Consider the following 22,951-nt stretch of genomic DNA (forward strand, 5'->3'; position numbering starts at 1 on the left):
AGCATTATGTCCTCAAGGTACATCCATGTTGTCATATGTTTCAGGATCTCATTTTGTCTTCCTGCTGCTTAATATTCCATCATATATGTACATACCACATTTTGTTAATCCACTTGTCTATTGATGCACATTTGGGTTGTTTCCATCTTTTAGTGATTGTGGACAATGCTGCAGTGAACATCAGTGTGCAAATGTGTGCTCATGTCACTGCTTTCAGCTCTTCTGGGTATATACCAAGTAGTGGTATTTCTGGTTTGTAGGGCAACTCGATATATATAGTTTTCTAAGGAACCACCAAACTATCTTCCGTCGCAGCTGTAGCATTCTGCATTCCCACCAGCAGTGCCTAAGAGCCCCAATTTCTCCACATCCTCTCCAACATCTGTACTTTCCTGTTTGTTTAACAGCAGTCATTCTTATAGGTGCCTCGTTGTAGTCTTGATCTGCATTTCCCTTATAGCTAGTGAAACTGAGCATCTCTTCATGTGCTTTTTAGCCATCCGTATTTGCTTTTTGTAAAAATGTCTATTAATATCTTTAAGTCATTTTATAATTGGACTATTTGTTCTCTTGTTGTTGAGTTGTATAATTTTTTTATGTACACAGGATATCAAACCTTTGTCTGATATGTGATTTCCAAATGTTTTCTCCCATTGAGTAACCTGGCTCTTCACCTTTTTGGATAAAGTCTTTTAAGACACAGAAGCATTTGATTTTTAGGAGTTCTCATTTATCTATTTCTTTCGTTACTTGTGCTTTGGGTGTTAAGTTTAGAAAGCTACCTCCTAACATCTTAAAGATGTTTCTCTATGTTTTCTTCTAGGAGTTTTATGGTACTGGCTCTTATATTTAGGTCTTTAATCCACTTTGAGTTATTTTTTGTATGGGATGTAAGGTAAGGGTCCTCTTTCATTCTTTTGATATTTAAGTCTTTAATCCACTTTGAGTTATTTTTTGTATGGGGTGTAAGGTAAGGGTCCTCTTTCATTCTTTTGGCTGATATCCAGTTCTCCCATACCCATTTATTGAAAAGATTTTTCTGTCCCAGTCCAGCGGATTTGGAAGCCTTGTCAGTTGACCATAGGTTTGGTGGTGTTTTTCTGCACTCTCAATTCTATTCCATTGTTCAGTACTTCTGTTTTGTGCCAGTACCATGCTGCTTTGATCACTGTGAATTTATAATAAGCTTTTTGTTATTGTTTGTTTGTTTATTTTAATTTTTTATTTTTAAAAAAATACTAAAAAACACCAAACGAACGTAAACATTCTTAACTTTTGATCATTCCATTCTACGTATATAATCAGTAATTCACAATATCATCACATAGTTGCATATTCATCCTCATGATCATTTCTTGAAGCATTTGCATCTATTCAGCAAATGAATTAAAAACAAAACAGAGAAAAATTCATACATACCATACCCCTTATCCTTCCATTTCATTGATCACTAGCAGTTCAATCTACGTTTATTTTAACATTTGTTCCCCCATTACTTATTTTTATTCCATATGTTTTACTTGTCTATTGATAAGGTAGATAAAAGGAGCATCAGCAATCACACAGTCACATTGTGAAAGCTGTATCATTATACAATCATCTTCAAGAAACATGGCTCTGGATCACAGCTCTACATTTTCAAGCAGTTCCCTCCAGCCTCTCCAATACATCTTGACTAACAAGGTGATATCTATTTAATGCATAAGAATAACCTCCAGGATAACCTCTCGACTCTGTGTGGAATCTCTCAGCCATTGACACTTTATTTTGTCTCATTTCACTCTTCCCCCTTTTGGTCGAGAAGGTTTTCTCAATCCCTTGATGCTGAGTCTCAGCTCATTCTAGGATTTCTGTCCCACGTTGCCAGGAAGGTCCACACCCCTGGGAGTCACGTCCTATGTAGAGAGGAGGAGGGCAGTGAGTTTGCTTGTTGTGTTGGCTGGAGAGAGAGGCCACATCTGAGCAACAAAAGAGGTTCTCTTGGGGGTGACTGTTCAGCCTAATTTTAAGTAGGCTTGACCTATCCTTTGTGGGGTTAAGTTTCATATGAACAAACTCCAAGACTGGGGGCTCAGCCTATAGCTTTGGTTGTCCACACTGCTTGCGAGAATATCAAGAATTCAACTTGGGGAGGTTGAATTTTCCCTTGTTCTCACCATTCCCCGAAGGTGAGACTTTGCAAATACTTTTTTATTCACTGATCAAATCACCCTGGGATTTATCGGGGCATCGCTCTGGACAAACCAACAAAATCTTACTCAAGGTTACATGTACTTACGGTGTTCAATTAAGCTGTCTACATAAGTTATATTAAGAAATACACTAGTCAAAATATAAATTTTGTACCAAATGAACATTTTTTTTGCTTTCTCTCACACATTAGTTGAAATTTTAAAACATTAATTACCATCTATTTTCAGCACCCTGCAGTAATGACATTCCTTTGTTTTTCCTCATGCAAAAACACTTTTAAAATTTGTACATTTAGTCACTATCATTATACACTCTAGGCATTCCTAGATTATATCATCTCAATCTTTATCGTCTATTTTTCTTTCTGATTTCATTTGTGCCCCCAGCCCTCCTCCATTTATCATTCTCACTTTTAGCTTCATTCAGTGTTTTAACATAATTGTATTACAGTTAGGTAGTATTGTGCTGTCCATTTCTGGGTTTTTACATTCAGTCCTGTTGCACAATCTGTATCCCTTCAGCTCCAATTACCCAATATCTTACCCTATTTCTATCTCCTGATGGTCTCTGTTACTAATGAAATTCTCCAAGTTTATTCACTAATGTCAGTTCATATCAGTGAGACCATGCAGTATTTGTCCTTTTGTTTCTGGCTAATCTCACTCAGCATAATGTTCTTAAGGTCCATCCATGTTGTTACATACCTCATAACTTTATTCTGTTTTACAGCTGCATAATATTCTATTGTATGTATATACCACAATTTGTTTAGCCACTCGTCTGTTGATGGACATTTTGGCTGTTTCCATCTCTTCGCAATTGTAAATAATGCTGCTATAAACATGGTGTGCAAATGTCTGTTTGTGTCCTTGCCCTCATGTCCTCTGAGTAGATACCTAGCAATGGTATTGCTGGGTCAAATGGCAATTCTATATTTAGCTTTTTGAGGAACCGCCAAACTGCCTTCCACAGCAGTTGCACCATTTTATATTCTCACCAACAGTGGGTAAGTGTGCCTCTTTCTCCACATCCTCTCCAGCATTTGTCATTTCTGTTTTATTGATAATGGCCATTCTGGTGGGTGTGAGATAATATCTCGTGGCTTTGATTTGCATTTCTCTAATAGCCAAGGAGGTTGAGCATCTCTTCATGTGCCTTTTGGCCATTTGTATTTCTTCTTCTGAGAAGTGTCTGTTCAAGTCTTTTGTCCATTTTGTAATTGGGTTGACTGTCTTTTTGTTGTTGAGTTGAACAATCTCTTTATAAATTCAGGATACTAGACCTTTATCTGATATGTCATTTCCAAATATTGTCTCACATTATGTAGGCTGTCTTTTTACTTTCTTGATGAAGTTCTTTGATGTGCAAAAGTGTTTAATTTTGAGAAGATCTCATTTCTTTCTTTCTTTCTTCAATATTCTTGCTTTGGATGTAAGGTCTAGGAAACCGCCTCTTAGTATAAGATTTATAAGATATTTCCCTACATGTTCTTCTAACAGTTTTATAGTCTTAGATCTAATGTTTAGGTCTTTGATCCATTTTGAGTTAACTTTTGTATAAGGTGTGAGATACGGGTCCTCTTTCATTCGTTTGCATATGGATATCCAGTTCTCTAGGCACCGTTTATTGAAGAGACTGTTCTGTCCCAGGTGAGTTGGCTTGACTGCCTTATCAAAGATCAAATGTCCATAGATGAGAGGGTCTATATCTGAACACTCTATTCGATTCCATTGGTCAATATATCTATCTTTATGCCAGTACCATACTGTTTTGATCACTGTAGCTTCATAATACGCATTAAAGTCAGGTAGCATGAGACCTCCGAACTCATTTTTTTTTCCCAGGATACTTTTAGCTATTTGGAGCACCCTGCCATTCCAGATAAATTTGGTTATTGGTTTTTCTATTTCTGAAAAGTAAGTTGTTGGGATTTTAATTGGTATTGCATTGAATCTCTAAATGAATTTAGGTAGAATTGACATCTTAACTATGTTTAGTCTTCCAATCCATGAACACGGTATGCCCTTCCATCTATTTAGGTCTTTTGTGATTTATTTTAACAATTTCTGTAGCTTTCTTTGTATAGGTCTTTTGTCTCTTTCATTAAATTTATTCCTAAATATTTTATTCTTTTGGTTGCAATTGCAAATGGAATTCTTTTCTTGATTTCCCCCTCAGATTGTTCATTACTAGTGTATAGAAACACTACAGATTTTTGAGTGTTGATCTTGTAACCTGCCACTTTGTTGTACTCACTTATTAGCTGTAGTAGTTTTGCTGTGGATTTTTCAGGGTTTTTGACGTATAATATCATATCATCTACAAACAGTGAGAGTTTTACTTCTTCTTGTCCAATTTTGATGCCTTGTATTTCTTTTTCTTGTCTAATTGCTCTGCCCAGAACTTCCAACACAATGCTGAATAACAGTGGTGATAGTGGACATCCTTGTCTTGTTCCTGATCTTAAGAGGAAAGTTTTCAGTTTTTCCCCATTCAGGATGGTGTTAGCTGTGGGTTTTTCATATATTCCCTTTATCATGTTGAGGAAGTTCCCTTCTATTCCTCTCCTTTGAAGTGTTTTCAGCAGGAAAGGATGTTGAAATTTGTCTAATGCTTTTTCTGCATCAATCAAGATGATCATGTGTTTTTTCTGCTTTGATTTGTTGATATGGTGTATTACATTAATTGATTTTCTTATGTTGAACCTGACTGCATACCTGGGATGAATCCTACTTGGTCATGATGTATAATTCTTCTAATGTGTTGCTGGATTTGATTTACTAGAATTTTGTTGAGGATTTTTGCATCTATATTCATTAGAGAGATTGGCCTGTCGTTTTCTTTTTTTGTAATATCTTTGTCTGGCTTTGGTATAAGGGTGATGTTGGCTTCATAGAATGAGTTAGGTAGCTTTCCCTCCTCTTCAGTTTTTTTGAAGAGTTTGAGCAGTATTGGTACTAATACTTTCTCAGATGTTTAGTAGAATTCACATGTGAAGCCATCTGGTCCTGGACTTTCCTTTTTGGGGAGCTGTTTAATGACTGATTCAATTTCTTTTCTTGTGATTGGTTTGTTGAGGTCATCTATTTCTTCTTGAGTCAAAGTTGGTTGTTCATGCCTTTCTAGAAAGTTGTCCATTTCATCTACATTGTTGTGTTTATTAGCATAAAGTTGTTCATAGTATCCTGTCATTATTTCCTTTATTTCTGTGGGGTCAGTGGTTATGTCTCCTCTTCCATTTCTGATCATATTTATTTGCATCCTCTCTCTTCTTCTTTTTGTCAATCTTGCTAAGGGTTCATCAATCTTATCGATTTTCTCATGAAACCAGCTTCTGGTTGTGTTGATCTTCTCAATTGTTTTCATGTTCTCAATTTCATTTATTTCTGCTCTAATCATCATTATTTCTTTCCTTTTGCTTGCTTTGGTGTTAGTTTACTGTTCTTTCTCTAGATCTTCCAAGTGTACAGTTAATTCCTTGATTTTTGCACTCTCTTCTTTTCTGATATGGGCATTTAGGGCAATAAATTTCCCTCTTAGCACTGCCTTTGCTGATCCCATAAGTTTTGATATGTTGTGTTTTCATTTTCATTTGCCTTGAGATATTTACTGATTTATCTTGTAATTTCTTCCTTGACCCACTGGTTGTTTAAGAGTGTGTTGTTGTGCCTCCACATATTTGTGAATTTTCTGGCACTCTGCCTATTATTGATTTCCAACTTAGTTCCTTATGATCTGAGAAAGTGTTTTGTACGATTTCAATGTTTTTAAATTTATTGAGACTTGCTTTACGACCCAGCATGTGGTCTATCCTTGAGAATGCTCCATGAGCACTTGAGAAAAAGGTGTATCCTGCTGTTGTGGGGAATAATGTTCAATAAATGTCTGTTAAGACTGGCTCATTTATTGTATTATTCAAGTTATCTGTTTCTTTATTGGTCCTCTGTCTAGATGTTCTGTCCATTGATGAGAATGGGGAATTGAAGTCTCCAACTATTATGGTAGATGTATCTAGTTCTCTTTTCAGTGTTTGCCTCATCTATTTTTGGAACATTCTGGCTCAGTGCATAAATATTTATGATTGTTTTGTCTTCTTGTTGAATTTTTCCTTTTATTAATACATAGTGTCCTTCTTCATCTCTTTTAATTGTTTTACATTTGAAGTTTAATTTGTTAGATATTAGTATAGCTACTCCTGCTCTTTTCTGATTGTTAATTGCATGAAATATCTTTTCCCAACCTTTCACTTTCTAGCTATGTTTATCCTTGTGTCTCAGATGTGTTTCCTGGGGACAGCATATAGATGGGTCTTTTTTTAAAATTCATTCTGCCAGTCTATGCGTTTTGATTGGGGAGTTAATCCATTAACATTTAGTGTTATTACTATGTGGGTAGTACTTCCTTCTACCATTTTGTCTTTTGGATTTTATATGTCACATCTAATTTTTCTTCTTTTACCTTTACTGATAGTCTTCCTTTCTACACTCTTCTCCACACCTCTCTTTCCTGTCTTTTTGTATCTGCCTCTAGTGCTCCCTGTAGTATTTCTTGCAAATCCAGTATCTTGGTCACAAATTCTTTCAGTGATTTTTTTGTCTGAAAATGTTTTAATCTCTCCCTCATTTTTGAAGGACAATTTTGCTGGATATAGAATTATTGGTTGGCAGTTTTTCTCTTTTAGGGATTTCAATATATCATCCCACTATCTTCTCATCTCCATGGTTTCTGTTGAGAAATCTATGCATAGTCTTATGGGCTTCCTTTGTATGTGATGGCTTGATTTTCTCTTGCTGCTTTCAAGATTCTCTCTTTCTCTTTGACCTCTGACATTCTGATTAATAAGTGTCTTGGAGTACATCGATTTGGATCTATTCTCGTTGGGGTATGCAGCATTTCTTGGATCTGTAATTTTACATCTTTCATAAGAGTTGGGAAATTTTCAGTAATAATTTCCTCCAGTAGCTTTTCTCCTCCTTTTCCCTTCTCTTCTCCTTCTGGGACACCTACAACGCATATATTTATATACTTCATATTGTCATTCAATTCCCTGCGTCCCTGCTCATATTTTTCCATATATTTTCTTTTGCTTGTTGAATTTCAGATGTTCCATCCCCCAGTTCACTAATCCTATCATCTGCCTCTCGATATCTAACATCGTAGGTTTCCTTTGTTTCTTTAATCTCTTCTACTGTGTCTTTCATTCTGATAAGTTGTGCGATATGTTTTTTCAGACTTTTGATTTCTTCTTTTTGTTCATTCCTTGCCTTCTTCATATCCTCCCTCAATTCATTCATTTGGTTTTTGATGAGGTTTTCCATGTCTGATCATATATTCTGAATTAATTGTTTCAACTCCTGTATCTCGTTTAAACTGTTGGTTTGTTCCTTTGACTGGGCCACATCTTCAATGTTCCTGGAGTGATTTGTTATTTTTTGCTGGAGTCTAGATATTTAATTACCTTAATTAGTTTATTCTGGAGATTGTTTTCACTTCTTTTACCTAAGGTTTTCTTGCTGGATGAATTTGTTGTCTGTCTATTCTTTGACATTATGTTCAGTTTCAAAAACTAGCTTAGGTTTTGTTTAACAGAGGAGGATTTTTCAGTTCTTGTTTTCTTATTTCTTGCCCTGCCTGTATGGTACCTTCCCCCTGCCCCCGCAACCCTTAGGAGGGTCTACTTAGGTATTATAGACCCCAGCCACATTTTCCCAGACCAGACTGGCCTCCTGTCAGGAGGAAAGAGTTACCTGTATCAGTTTTCCCTGAAAGTGAGACCCAGCAGGTTCAAAGAATTGCCTATGAAATCTCTGGACTCTGTTTTTCTTATCCTGCTCAGTTTGTGGCACTTGTCTGCCCATGGGTTCCACCAGCATAGGATGATGTGGTACCTTTAACTTTGGCAGACTCTCCCTGCTAGGGGCATGGGGGAGACAGAGGAGAGGTTGTAGGCTGGCTTTAATGGCTTCAAATTACCAAACCCTGGGGTCTGAAATCCTTGTGGGAGGGGTTCCATCTGAGTTGGGCCTCACTGCTCCCCTGAGGAAGGCACAAGCTCCAGACGAGCCCTCAAACAAACTTGTTTCTGCCCATGCGTGGGGAAGTTGCAGTCAGAGAAGTCCTGTCACTGTATCCAAAGGCAGTCAAGCCTTTGTAGAAATGCAGCCACAAAAACCTCTGTTTCTTTTTTTCTCTTTTTCCATCAACCCTGCCCCCTTGGTGCTGGGGCAAAAATCAGCGACCACTGCTTTGACGGGTTCACTTAAGCTGGGGGCCTATTTTTAATAGTCAGAATTTGTGAATTAATTTCACAACTGGCGTTTGGTTGGGCTCAGCCCCTGCTGCTGGTAAAGTCCGTTTCCTTTTTCCTCTGGGAACCAGCCTGAAGGGGGAGGGGCGCCAGCCACCACGGCTTGGGGAACTCATGGTTCTGGGGGCGCTTGCAGCCAGTCTAGCTGGTCCAGACTGGTGTATGCTGCGTGTCCAGTCACTGATGTGGCCCCTGGAGCTGTTCTGTACTGTTCCTGGTCATTTAGTAGCTGTTGTGGAGGATGAATGAATCCCATACCTTGCTGAACTGACATCTTGGCACCTCCCTCCTATAATAAGCTTTTAAATTAGGAAGTGTTAATCCTCCCACATTGTCCTTCTTTTAAAGGATATTTTTAACTATTTGAGGTCTCTCTCTCTTCCAAATGAATTTGATGACTGGGTTTTCCAAGTCATTAAAGTAGGTTGTTGAAATTTTGATTCATATTGGGTTGAATCTGCAGGTCAATTTGGGTAGAACTGACATCTCAACTACATTTAGCCTTCCTATTCATGAGCAGGGAATTTCTTTCCACCTGTTTAAGTCTTCTTTGATTTATTTTAGCAGTGTTATGTAGTTTTCTGTGTATAGGTCCTTTACATCCCTAGTTAAGTTTATTTCTAGATACTTGATTCTTTTAATTGTTATTCTGAATGGAATTTTTCCCTTAATTGTCTCTTTAGTTAGATCATTGCACATATATAGAAATATTGCTGATTTTTTGCACAGTAATCTGGTATCCTGTCCCCTTTCTGAATTTGTCTATTAACTCAAGATGCTTTGTTATAGATGTCTCAAGATTTTTCAAGTATAGTATCATGTCACCTGCAAATAATGAAAGTTTTACTTCTTACTTTCAGATTTGGATGCCTTTTATTTCTTTCACCTGACTGATTGTTCTAGCTAGAACTTCTAGCACAATGCTGAACAATAGTGATGGCAGAAGGCATCCTTGTCTTGTTCCTGATCTTAGATGGAAGGCTTTCAGTTTCTCTCCATTGAGTATAATGCTGGCTATGGGTTTTTCATATATACCTTTTATCATATTGAGGAAGTTTCCTTTGATTCCTACCTTTTGAAGTGTTTTTTATCAGAAAAGAATGTTGAATTTTGTTCAATGCTTTTTCAGCCTCAAGCTATGTGATTTTTTTCCCTTTCAATTTGTTAATGTGCTGTATTACATACATTGATTGATTTTCTTGTGTTGAACCATCCTTGCATTTCTGGTATAAACCCCACTTGGCCCTGGTGCATAATTCTTTTAAAGTGTCATTGCATTTGATTTGCTAGTATTTTGTTGAAAATTTTTGCATCTGTACTTATTAGGGAGCTTGGTCTGTAGTTTTCCTTTCTTGTAGCTTCTTTACCTGGTTTGGTGTTAGAATGATGTTAGCTTCATAAAATGAACTACATAAAAAAAGATAAACTAGGTAGTGTTCCTTTTTTCTCAGATTTTTGGAAGAGTTTGAGCAAGATTGCTGTTAGTTTTTTTGAATATTTGATAAAATTCCCCCATAAGCCATGTGGCCCTGGGCTTTTCTTTGTAGGAAGATTTTTGATGACTGATTGAATCTTGTTACTTGTGATTGGTTTGTTGAGGCCTTCTATTTCTTTTCTAGTAAGTGTAGCTTTGTGTGTTTCTAGGAATTTGTCCATTTCATCGAAGTTGTCTAGTTTGTTGGCATATAGTTGTCATAGTATCTTCTTACGATTTTTAAAAAATTTATTCAGGGTCCATGGTAACAACCCTCCTCTCATTTCTGATTTTGATTATTTACACCCTCTCTCTTTTTTCTTTGTCAGCCTAGCTAGGGTTCCATCAATTTTATTGATTTTCTTATAGAAATGATTTTTAGTTTTATTGATTCTTTCTATTGTTTTGTTGTTCTTCTCCAATTCATTTAATTCTACTTTAATCTTTGCTATTTCTCTTCATTTATTTGCTTTGAGGTTAGTTTGCTGTTCCTTCTCTAGTTCCTCCAGATGAGCAATTAGGTCCTCAGTTTTAGCTCTTTCTTCTTTTTTAGTATAGGTATTTAGGGCAATAAATTTCTCTCTCAACACTGTCTTTGCTGCATCCCATAGCTCTGATATATTGTATTCTCATTTTCATTCCTCTCCAGATATTTACCGATTTCTCTAGCAATTTCTTCTTTGACCCACTCGTTGTTTAAGAGAGCATTATTTAATCTCTATATATTAGTGAAAGCTCTGATTCTTTGTTGATTATTGAGTTCCAGATTTGTTCCTTTGTGATGCAACTCTACTTGAGGATCTTTTTGAAACTAGTTTGCCAGACTGCGCATTCCATTTCTTCCCAGCAGATGGCGATGTGTGCCTCCTTTTCCCCTCAGACCTGCCTCTCCCCAACTGTGGCTGCTGGATTGGCTGGATGGAGACCCGGTTCAATTCCAGCCAGACCTGCTGACCCTGGTGCATGCTGAAAGCCTCCAACCCCAGAGCTGGGCTCTGGACCGTGTGCACCTTAGTGGAGATTCTGCTTGTGGGTCTGAGGGGGTTGATGGACCCCAGGCTACCACTTGGAATGATCCTGGGTTATGGGACTGAGTATGTCAGCTGCTCCTGTGTACAATCAACCTGGAAATGCCTGCCAGCTAGGCGTGTGTCGCACAAAAGGCAATGTAATATTTGTGGCCACTTCATTTATAGGTTTGGATCCGCGGACAACACAGACTTCAGCGATATAAAAACAAATTTTATTAGGAAAGTAATTAAAGAGAATAATTAAATGAGTTTTCAAAAATCATCACCAGATGAGATGGCACCAACACCTGAAGAGAAGTGCTGGAAAGTTTCAGAAGCAGCATTCTAAGTCTCATTAGTAAAAACCCACAGCAATCTTGGAGATGGCATTCAGAGTCTCCTTAGTAAGAATTCACAGCAGAGCATTCTTTTCCCAGATAAGATTCTGATGGGATGCTCTCTCTTTTTGTTATGATTCTCCTGTCTCCTTCTTCCTCATAAGTTTCTCCTCTGTCTCTCTCAAATTGCTTGCATGCACTTTTATGAAATCTGTACACAACAGTGGCCAAATTCCAATTAGCTTACATGACCAGGCCCAGTTTGGTCCTCTGGGAACTGGCTAGGGACTGAGAGGAGCTTCCTGGGACCTAGATATCTTTATCAAGGCACACCTCCTTCCAGGAGGATAGCCACTCCTCCCAGCTAGAGTGCACATTTCAACTGTTTCTTACCAAGGTCATGCAAAGGCAACATCAGTGAACAGAACAGACTCTACAAATTTATCTTTTCCTTACAGCATGGCCTCAGGGTGAGGTGCAAAAACACAGGGTGAGGGGAGCAGGGATGTAGCATGGGGTGTGCACAAGGCACCAGGCATGGAGGTGGAGGCATGGGGTATGCACAGGGCACAGGGCATGGAGGTGGGGGCATGCGACATGGGGCTGGAGAGGCACAGGATTGGGTGCAGGGCATGGGGTGTGAGGTGTGGGGACACAAGGTGGGGTGCAGGGTGGGGCATGGGGTGGAGCACAGTGCAGGGCTTGATGTGGGGCGCTGTGCAGGTGGCCATGGGTGTGTGGTGAGAGGCACAGGGTCCCAGAGGACCAAATGGGGGGGCATGGAGTAGGTGTGTGGCATGGGCAGGGAATGTGGCATGGGGGCAGGCTGGTGCAGGAGACTCAGAGGCAGGGCATGGCAGGAGGCAGATAACAGGGACAGTGCAGGGGTATGGGATGCAGTGTGTAGGGGTCAAGGTGCAAGGGTCGGATGGGACAGGCATGGATGGGCAGGGTGGGAGTGCTGGGTGCGAGGAGGTGGGATCCACTACATGGTGGGGGGATGGGACTTGGGTGTGCATGTGCGTAGAATGTGGGGGTGGAGCTGTGTACATGTGAGCAGGTTGTAAGGGGTTGGGGCATGGAGTTTGGGGCTCTGGCTCAGGTATGTGCACATGTGTGGGGCATAAGGGGCAGGGGCCTGGGGCATGGGTGCTTGGGATATGGGGGTCGGGATGTGAGGTGGGGGGTCACATGTGAGCACACGGACATGGGGTCAGTTGTGGGGTGTGGTGTGGCTTGCTTCCTTGTCCCTGCCTCAGTGTCTGTACACTCCTGAAGGCTCAGGGCCTTTGTGTGGAAAGGTGCACGGTCTCAGGGCACTAGCTGGATGGTCTCTATGAGCACGGAAACCTTGTTTACTGGCTTCCAGTTTCCCCAAGGGAGCTGGGGGCTGTGGTCTGAGGGGGCTGATACCCCAAGCTGGCTGTGGGGCAGGCTCTTTCTGGGCACAGCCTCTTGTTTCTGGTGGGGTCCTGATGGAGCCCACTCACTGGCTCTCAGTCTCAATTCCTCAGCTTTTTCATCCAGGGCCTCCCTGTGTGGTATAGAAGACCCTCTCAGGGCGTTCACACCCAGGAACTACTGTCCCCAACTTTTTCTGTCATTTTTCTAATTGTTCCTTGGAGCCAGGGTGACCCCCACTTATCCTATTCTACCATCTTCCTATATCATCACTTTTGAATAAAGTTTATCTCTGTATTAAATTTAAAGGTCAACATTTTATTTTTCTTTAATATTTAAATAATAATAATATCTCAATGTCTTTTTGTACCCAGTGATGCAGTTAAGAAATCTTATGTCCATCTTTCTCTCTGGAACTTTTTACAATGTTCTCGTTGACTTTTGCAATTTAAAAATTTTACTATCTTATATGTAAAATGGATTTTGAAAGGTTTTAACATATGAGGTATTTGAGAGAAAGGAAAGTAGATGAAATGATTTTAAGTGAGCGTGCTTTATTGGCTGTGCTCCCAGGCAGAGCTCACTGAACCCAAGATGGAGAGGTAAGTCTGCGCACGGGCTTTGGCGAGTTCAGTTTTTAGGGGCAGGGGTTATGTGATGACATGAAAGGGGCGGCACATTAAACAAAGGATTATTATGCTTGTGGGTTGAGCAGCAGGTGGTTAAATGTCCGTGAATAGATGTTTGCTGTGCAAAGACCTTGATTGTAGCATTTCACCTCCTGTTCCGGAGTGACGTCATGATTCCAGACATAGAGCCCTCCCTTATTCCCCCCGACCTAACATTCCAGTCTTTTTGTGATAGTAGGGCATCGAGGTCTTTCTAGCTACTTCCTGCTGTGGTGGGACAGCATGGGGCTATGGGCTGAAATTGTTAGGGTCGGGAGAGAGGAGAGGCTGGCTGCAGGAGTTTGGTGAGGTTGGCAGGTGGTGATGTTGATGCAGAAGCACTTGGTTGACTGCTACTCAGGACAGTTCTTTTATACAACCCTGGAGGAAGTTAAGAAGGTAAGGAGCTAGGAGAAAAAAAGAGACAAATTAAGATAACCGACCTAGCGGTGGGAGAAGCCATGCTACTAGTGGGGAGGAGAACCAGCTTAGGGAAGAGGAGGTTTCCTGTTTCCTGTGATAGAAATTTTTCTTTAGCTTGTTTAGGGTTTGACTGGTTTGCTTTACCAGACCCGATTCATTGATGTAATAGCAACTTTTTTTTTTTTTGGCAGAATATACACATCCCTCCTTTTTTGGCTGTCAGCAGGTTTAAGGCCCATCAATTTTGAAGAGTTACCTGAGCTAGTGAAGTGAGTTGGCATTGTAGAGATGAGAGAGATTTCGCTGTTGATTTTAGAGCTACCTGTAGTCGAGATTTAAAGTTTTGAGAGGTTAGAATATTGTGTCCTAGTGCCCCTCCCGCTATGGCTGAGGCTGTGACCGAGGTGGTTAGGCTGATGCCTAATAGGATAGGAAGAAAGGCAGCCCTTTTTGAGCACGAGGTGGGTAATAACTAAGCTAGCTCAGACCCCCTGTAGAGGGTTAGTTGAGGAACAATAGTTACCAGGAACGACGGTCCTGGGGTAGTGAGGTTAAGGCACTTGATAAGAGTTTTATGTAAAATTGCTGGGAACTGATGAAAAATGATGTTATAGTTGTTTTGGTTATTTTCACTTTGGCTAAAGGTTTCCCTGATTTGGAACTTTCAGACATAGGATTTGTTTTTAGTGGGAGTTAGGGGGGTGAGCAGCACGAGTGACACGGACCCGAATGGGCCCCAGAGGCTGGCAAGTGTAGGAAGGCTCATCCTGCTTATATAATGTGACCCGAGGTAGGTGGTGCTAAGAAGAGTCACCCAATAGTTTTACCGCTGTAGGAGTGGTAAGGACCACTGTGTGTGGGCCAGTCCACCGTGGTTGGAGTGATCCGGGCTGCAGCTGTTTGAGGAGTACCTCATTTCTCAGTTGAAGATTGTGGGGGAAATTGGCAGGATCAGTTTCCCCTGGTTGTGGCTGGAATTGGTCAGTGTGTTCCGCAGTAATTGCCTGATTAAAGAGAGATATGGCAGGTAAGAGCTTAAAGGAGGAGGCTGCACCGGCAATTGGTGAATAAGTAGGTATGGGTGGCTGTACATAAGCTCGAAAGGACTTAGAAAAGTAGGTGCCCGTGGAGTGGCACGTAGTCGGGTGAGCGTTAGAGGAAGGAGGTTAACCCAGGATTGCCGAAGCTCAATGGCCAACTTGGTTAGTTGAGTTTTGATAAGATCATTGCCTCATTTTACTTTACCAGAAGATTGAGCTCAGTAAGGAACATGTAGCTTCCATTTTACTCCCAAGGCTGATGAGGTTTGTTGAACCACCTGAGAAATAAAAGCTGGGCCATTATCGGATTGGATGGAGGTAGGTAGTCCAAAGCGGGGAATGGTTTGTTTTAGAAGGGTGTCTGCCATCACATCAGCAGTCCCCCCGCCCCGCCCCCCTGTGTAGTGGGGAAAGCGTCTATCCAGCCTGTTAAATTGTCAACCATAGTTAGGAGGTACCGCAAGTTTTTATGGGTGGGCATGTGTGTGAAATCGAGTTGCCAGTCCTGTCCGGGAAGGTGGCCCCTTAGCTGGTGAGTTGGGAAAGTAGGGCGCAACCCTCCCTGCAGACTTGTCATTTGGCAAGTGGGACAAGAGGAACAAACCAACGTTATGAGGTTAGTTAAGGACGGGTGGTGGAATAACGGCTGGAGGAACCGTGTGAGGTCTCTTGAAGGAGAAGAGTGGCAGGGTTGAGACCAGGTGAGGTAGAGAAAGCAATGTCTGGTTTTCCAGGAATAGTAGATGAAATTTTTGGACATGAGAAGGAGTGAGCAGAGACAGAGACTTATGGGATAAGAGGTCTTGCAGACGGTGGGGGGACAGAACTTGGAGAGGTTTACCCAGGCTGAGTTTCAGAGCTTCACGGGTTAGGGTGGCCACTGCAGCTTATACCCAGAGACAGGGAAGCCAGCCGTGGGCAGTAGGGTCCATCTGTTTGGAGAGGTAAGCTATTGAAGTATAGATTGGCCCCAGAGGTTGGGTTAGAACCCCCACCACCATTTCCCGCTTTTCCTCAGTAAATAGAATAAACAGTTTGTCAGGATTTGGGAGGGCAAGAGGAGGTGACTGAAGTAAGGCACTGTGGAGGACCGAGAAGGCTTTGGATGTGGCAGAGGGGTCGTCCAGTGGACCTGCAGGTGTTGCTTTTGGCTGCTTCATAGAGGGGCTTTGCTAGAACAGAAAGATTAGGGACCCAGTGCTGGAAAAATCCCATGAAACCTAGAAAGGATAAAATTTGTTCAGCATTTTCTGGAGGCTGGAGTTTGCGTCAAGTGTGAGGTGTTGAGAGGTGGGAGTAAGGAGGAGATCCAGATAAGTAACGGTGGAACAGGAAAGTTGGGCCTTGGTTGGTGAAACCCGGTATCCTTTCTCCGCCAAGAAATTTAATAAGGTGGCCGTGACTTTTGTGGAGGCATCTTCAGAAGGGCTGCAAATTAATAAGTTATTTATGTATTGGAGAATAATATTGGGTTAGACTGCATTGTGTTAGGTTTTTGGCTAAGGCTTGGCCAAGGATGTGGGGGCTATTGCGAACCCCCTGAGGTAATACTGCCCACGTAAGTTGCTGGGCAGCTAAAGAGTCCGGGTTTTCCTAGGTAAAAGCAAATCGATTGTAATAGGCAGGGTCCAGAGGTATAGTAAAAAGGCATTTTGGAGGTTCAGGACCGTGTAGTGAGTAGTGTGAGGAGGTGTGTGCGAGAGAAGAGTATATGGGTTGGGGACTACCAGGTGGATAGGAATAACAGCTTTATTAATTAGTTTGAGGTCCTGGACTAAACGGTAAGAGCCATCAGGTTTTTTTAACAGGTAAAATAGGAGTATTATATGGTGAATTAGTAGGTATAAGGAGTCCTTTCCCTGTGAGCCCATTGATGATGGGTTGCAGTCCCCTTTGATGGGTTACGGAAATGGGGAATTGTGGCCGGGAGGGGAATAAGGATGGATTTTTTAGTCGGATGAGAACTGGTTCATGATGGGAAGCTATTATAGGGGTGGAGGTATCCCACACTTTTGGGTCGACTAGGTGGGGTGGTAAGGGGTGAGCGGGAAGGATAGGGTCCTGGGCAGAGGCAGAGGCTACACATAGAGGCAGTAGCAGATTTGCAGGAGGAGTTTTTGTCTAATGTAGTGATACCCCTAATTTGACGAGAATATTTTGTCCTAGTAGAGGGCTAGGGCAAGAAGGCGTTACTAAGAAAGAATGTGTAATAGGATGTCCCTCTATTAAACACATGAGTGGCTTAGTGGGTAAGGGGCATGAAGGGCGGCCATCTATGCCCATAACTGTGACTTGGGAAGGACAGTGTTGACCTGAATAGGAGAGGAGGATGGAGAAGGTAGCCCCCGTGTCCACTAAAAATGATGTGGACTTACCCGCTACCTGGATTGTTACCCTGGGCTCCACAAGGGTGATCAGGGTTGCTGAGCCCGGGCATCATCAGTCGTTGGTGGCCAAGCCCAGGACTGCCAGTGGTGGGTTAGGGGTTGGAGGACGCCCCCCTTCATGGCCAGGCACCGAGGGGCAGTCACTTTTCCAGTGTCCCTTTTTTCCACAGAGAGGGCATGGTCCCTTGGGCAGTCAAGGATTGGGGCACTGGCAGGACCAGTGTCCGTCAAGGCCACATTTGAAGCACTTTCCTGGTGGTGGATTAGTCGTAGCCGGCTTCTTCTCCATTGCGGTAGGCTGCAGGGCCGCAATCAGGGATTGGGTTTGTAAATTCACCTTTTGGCAGTCTTGGGATTCCTTTTCTGCCCTTTCTAACTCATCACGTGTATTGAAAACTTTAAAGGCCAGGTTTACCAGGTCGCGAATAAGGGCCTGAGGACTGTCCTCAATTTTTCTAAGTTTGCACCTTATGTCTGGGGCTGATTGGGATATAAAATGTGTGGCTAACATGGTTTTACCAGCCTCTGACTCAGGGTCTAAGCGGGTGTATTGAGAGAGGGCTCCTGTGAGTTGGTGTAGAAAAGCTGCTGGGTTTTCTTTAGGACCTTGGGTGATTTCCCTTAGTTTATGGAAGTTTATTATTTTATGTGAAGCTTTCTGCATACCCACTATGAGACGTGTAAGCATTTTATTCTGCCTAGTTTGCCCGTTTTTCACTGCTGGAGTGTCAACCTGATATTCCCACCCTGGCTCTTGGTCTGGCACAACCTCGGCTCCTACCAGCATGGTGTGGTCGGTTATACGGACCTGGTCGGCATGGGCCCTGGCTGCACTGAAAATATGGTCTCTTTTCTTTAGGGTTAGGGAAGAAGAACTGATTATATGAATGTTATGCCAGGTTAGATTGTAGGCATTAGCTCGATATTGAAATTCCTTAGTATAGGCAGTCGTGTCACTGGAGAATGAACCTAGCTGTTTCTCAACATTAGAGAGGTCAGCTAGGGAGAAAGGGGTGTGTACTTGAACTAACCCCTCAGGTCCTGCAACTTCCCATAGTGGACAGAGTAAAGAGTCCTTTGAGCCGGTATGAGAGCTTATAGGTGAGGAGGGTAAGGCTGTTGAGGACAGTGGGGGACTGGATGGAGATGGAAGGGGAGGATAAGATGGTGGCAGGAGTGCTGCCGGGGCAGTGGAAAGAGAGGAGGGGGACAGATAAGATGGCGGTGAGGGTGCAGGCGGAAAAGGAGATGGATAAGATGACGGCTGGAGTGCCGTTGAGATAGGCGGGGAAAGTGAGGGGTAAGATGGTGGGTGAAGTGCGGCTGGAGCAGAAGGAGGAAGTAAGGGACAAAATGGCGGCTGAGTCTCCACCGAACCAGAAGAAGAAGGCAAGGGGCAAGATGGCATCTGAGGCGCCACCGGAGAGAGAGAGAGAGGGAGGGAGGGAGGAGGGGATTGTGTGGAAGGATTTCGCGGAGACAGTGGTCGCTTGAAAAAGGATGAGTCAGGGGGTTCAGAAAAGGAGAAAGTCTCATCAGAGGAGAGGGAGGGTTTGGGAGTTTCCTTGGCTAGGAGAACCTGAGCCGTGGAACAAGGAGTACAAAGAAAGGGATGGGAGGGCAGGAGAAAAAGAAGCCTGGACATAAGGAATTTTGGCCCACTTGTCATTTTTTTGGCAGAAATTAAGGAGGTCATTAAGGACCTTAAAACTGAAAGTCCCCCCTCAGGCCAATGAGAATGTCATCTAATTGGTATTGTGGCCAAACCTTTTTACAAAAGTAAGAGAGGCTTTTTGGCCGAATGTCTGGAAGCAAATTCAGTGTGGATAAGTTTGCCAGTAGGCACCTTAGAAGCGTAAGGGATTGGGTTTTAGAAGATTTATTGCCCATGCTGAAAGGCCTCGCAGAACCAAGGAATGGCTCTAAGAACAAAGGACTGGCCCAGGGGCGTCCCAACGCTCTGAGAGAGTCCTTAAAGCTCTTATGAGCAGGTTTAAAGTCCCGTTCAGGTCTTGGACCCGAGTTTGGGAGGGAAACGAGAAGCGGGGTGTACCCACGACTTTTCGAGGCCTAGAAAAAGGGTATGAGGCTTGCAGACCTCCCTGTTCACCTCAGCCCTTGGGAAAGAACCTGATGTGAATTCACGATTTTCAGAGAGTAAGTTACAGACAGGCTCTCTCCTTCTCAGAACTGCGAGACCTGGCAGCTGGGCTAGGAGGGGAGGGACTAACCCAATCAGTGATGGATGTAGTGGCAAGCCGAAGGATCCCTGGTCTCTGGCTATGTGGAGGAAGAGTGAGAGGAAGCCGGGGTGCCCCTGGCCAGGCGGGCAGCACCTGCGCTCCTCTCCCGGGTTTCGGCACCAAGATGAAAAGTTTTAAGATATGAGGTATGTGAAAGAAAGGAAAGTAGACGAAATGATTTTAAGTGAGCATGCTTTATTGGCTGTGCCCCCGGGCAGAGCTCACCGAACCCAAGATGGAGAGGTGAGTCTGCGCACGGGCTTTGGCGAGTGTAGTTTTTAAGGGCAGGGGTTAGGTGACGACATGAAAGGGGTGGCACATTAAACAAAGGATTATTATGCTAGTGGGTTGAGCAGCAGGTGGTTAGATATTGGTTGAACAATGAGCGAATAGATGTTTGCTGTGCAAAGACCTTGATTGTAGCGGTTCACCTCCCGTTCCGGAGTGACTTCACGATTCCAGCCAAAGAGCCCTCCCTTATTCCCCCGACCTAACAGGTTTTCCTCATCTCTCCCTGTGAGACATTGCGGACCCGCTCCATCTTTTAATTTTGGTTAATTTATCTCTTTTATTTAACTATTTTCTTCATTCTCTTTTTATTTTTTTTATAGTCCGTCTCTCTTGACATTTTCTCCTCCAAAAACTTACTAATTTGTTTCTCAGTTGCTTCTCTCCCATTATTTATCCCATTAATGTAGTTTTATTAATTTTTTCACACCTATGAATTCTCCATATAAATTGCTAAATTTTTCTGACCCATGAATTCTATATAGTTATGGGGTTTTTTTTTTCATGTTCTAATAGCTTTCATTTTCTTCTTTTGAAGACACGTATGGCCTGTGTATTATTTTTCTCTTGCAGTAACTCTATTATGAAAGGTCCTTATATATGTGGCCTGTGAGGGTCCATCCTGGTCAGCTCCGTGAGTTTAAAGAGAGGGAAGGGCAGGAGACTGAGGAAAGCACAAACCAGTTACTACCTTCTAATGCTGCCCTACCGGGAGACATTTCTGGTTCAAAACCCCAGGGAGAAGGAGCACTGGGAAGAGACGGGTTTCCCTGGAGCTGGAAGGCAGCGTTCTGGAGAAGTGAACCACGAAGGCTCCACCCCAGCATGGGCGGGGGCCTTATTTTCTCCCCCGCCCCCAGCAGCTATGCCGGCCATTGGGATCTCGCCATCAGCGCCCGCAGCCTAGGGCAGGCGATGACTGTTCACGGCCAATACTGGCGAGAGGCCGAAGCAGACTCCCTCTGGTGGCTCTTCTCAAGCCACAGCCAGAAACCCGCCCCACTATCTCAAAGCAGCTCGTTGTCCCTCTGAGGCTTCCTCACTGTTTTCCCTCTTTGGTTTCTCCAGTGTTGATTTTTAGGGGCGGGAACCAATTCTCTATGCTGGTTTGTCCTGGCAGGGAGCAGTTCTCTCCATTATTTTCTTATAATATTTATTTATGAACTGCAGTCCCTGCTAAATAGAAAGGTTTTGTGAGAGAAGAGGTCTTGGTTTATTTAATCTTTGTTATACAATTTTCCCCTCCCCTTAAATGCAAGTATAGTAGTAAATAAATGCATGTCCAATAAGCAAATAGATGATAACAAATAAAAGTAAATTAAGTGATACCAGTGGTTTTAGAGAGAAATGCCAGTGCTGGAAAAGAGAACAAATATAGGCTCAAGGGAAAGCTGACTATAATGGTCTGACTCTTTGGAAACTGCAGTTCAGTTACTCTGAGTTGATGTTTGTATCTATCATGTTCTCTGGAGCATGGGAAGTTCATGTAGGTTATAGGAGATACTATGGAACCCCTGCTACTTCCTGGGTGCTGTGCCGTACACTGGGAACACAATGGAAAGCAGGACATGGTCCCTTCTAGGATTGCCTCTTCCCCTGCAGGAGCCCCCAGCTTGCAGCATAGCTAGTGCATCTGACATGTGCTGTAAAGTGTAAAACACGCTGGGTTTCGAAGACTTGCTAAGAAAAAAATACATAAAGTATCTCATTAATAACTTTTATTTGATTAATGTTCAGTTGACAATATTTGGGATATATTGAGTTTAATACAGTATATTACTAAATTAATTTCTCCTGTTTTTTTTGCATGGGCAGGCACTGGGAATCGAACCCAGGTCTCTGGCATGGCAAGCGAGAACTCTGCCTGCTGAGCCACTGTGTCCCACCCATTTCCTTGTTTTTTAACGTGGCTACTGGAAAGTTTGAAATTACATATGTGTGGCTCTGTTTATATTTCTTCCGGACACTGCTGCTGTAGTTGCTCTAGGATGGACTCTTTTCTGGATTCCTCAATTTAAGCAGCCTGCTTGCCGAAGGCCGTTTCCTTTGCTGTTACTACCAGACATTCCATCAGAGGGCGATATTGCTAACCCGTTTTTCAATTCTGGGCCTTAAGATAAAACTGGGTATTATCTTTGTGTATATATGAGTTCATTTACTTTTAATCTATTTTGCTCAGACACTGTGCTAAGCTCTGGGATTAGAGTTATGGTTCCTGCCTTCAAGGAGTGTTCAATTTACAACAGAAAGCTATATGCTGAATATGAAGAAGACCTATGTATTATGCTAAGGTGCAGTATAAATGATGGCATAATCGTCAGCTTTCTGGGGGGATTCTTTTCCTAAAAAAGGAGTTTCAGATGCACAACCCACACAGCTGCAGGAAGTCAAATGGTCCAGTGCTTCCTCCGTATTTTCTGGAGAGAGAAGTGGTGGACGCACATGCTCAGGTATGTGAGGAGGTTGGTTTTGCTCCAAACTCCTGCTCTGGGCACACTAGTTTGGCTATTTTGAGGCAGTTAAGCACATTCCTCTATGTTACTGTTCTCTTGCTAAAATCCTTCTTCCAAGAGAGGACACAGGGAAGGAACAGTTTAATATTAAACATCAGATATCTGAAGTGTATCACCTGCTCTCTACCGCAGCAGGTTTCACTTTTAGGCAGTAAATCCCTGAGCCACAATCTCTATCTCCTGGGAAGAAACTGAAAATGTTAAACTAAAATCACTCTTCCTTTTTATCTGTATATAGTTGAAATTTACGCATTAAAACTTATGTGTGCAAAGCAAATGGTAACTTTCCTCATGTTATATAACTATTTCCATTACATACTGGTGCCTCCGTCCCAAATGACGATGGGAAAATTCGTATACTTGCCCTTTAAAGGGAGGTGCAGCTCTTCCTGTTTAAAAGAGGCACTTTTGAGAAATTTCAGATCTCCTTTGAGAAAGGCCAAGTCTTACAAGGTTTTTCTTCCTCCCACTTTTTCCCTCTTTTGGGATGACACCCTAGAACAGAGGGTTAAACTTACATAGCAGTATGCCTGGGGAGCTGTGTACCTGGTTGGCTTTTTTTTTTTCTTTTCTGGTGGTTCCCTCCGACCAGTTTCATCTTAGTCATTGGCCTCTGCTCTCTCCCTCAATTGCCAAAACTTCTCTGGCTGGTCTAATTTGCATTCT

Source organism: Tamandua tetradactyla, chromosome 5 (genome assembly GCF_023851605.1).
Source record: "Tamandua tetradactyla isolate mTamTet1 chromosome 5, mTamTet1.pri, whole genome shotgun sequence".
Lineage (NCBI taxonomy): Eukaryota > Metazoa > Chordata > Mammalia > Pilosa > Myrmecophagidae > Tamandua > Tamandua tetradactyla.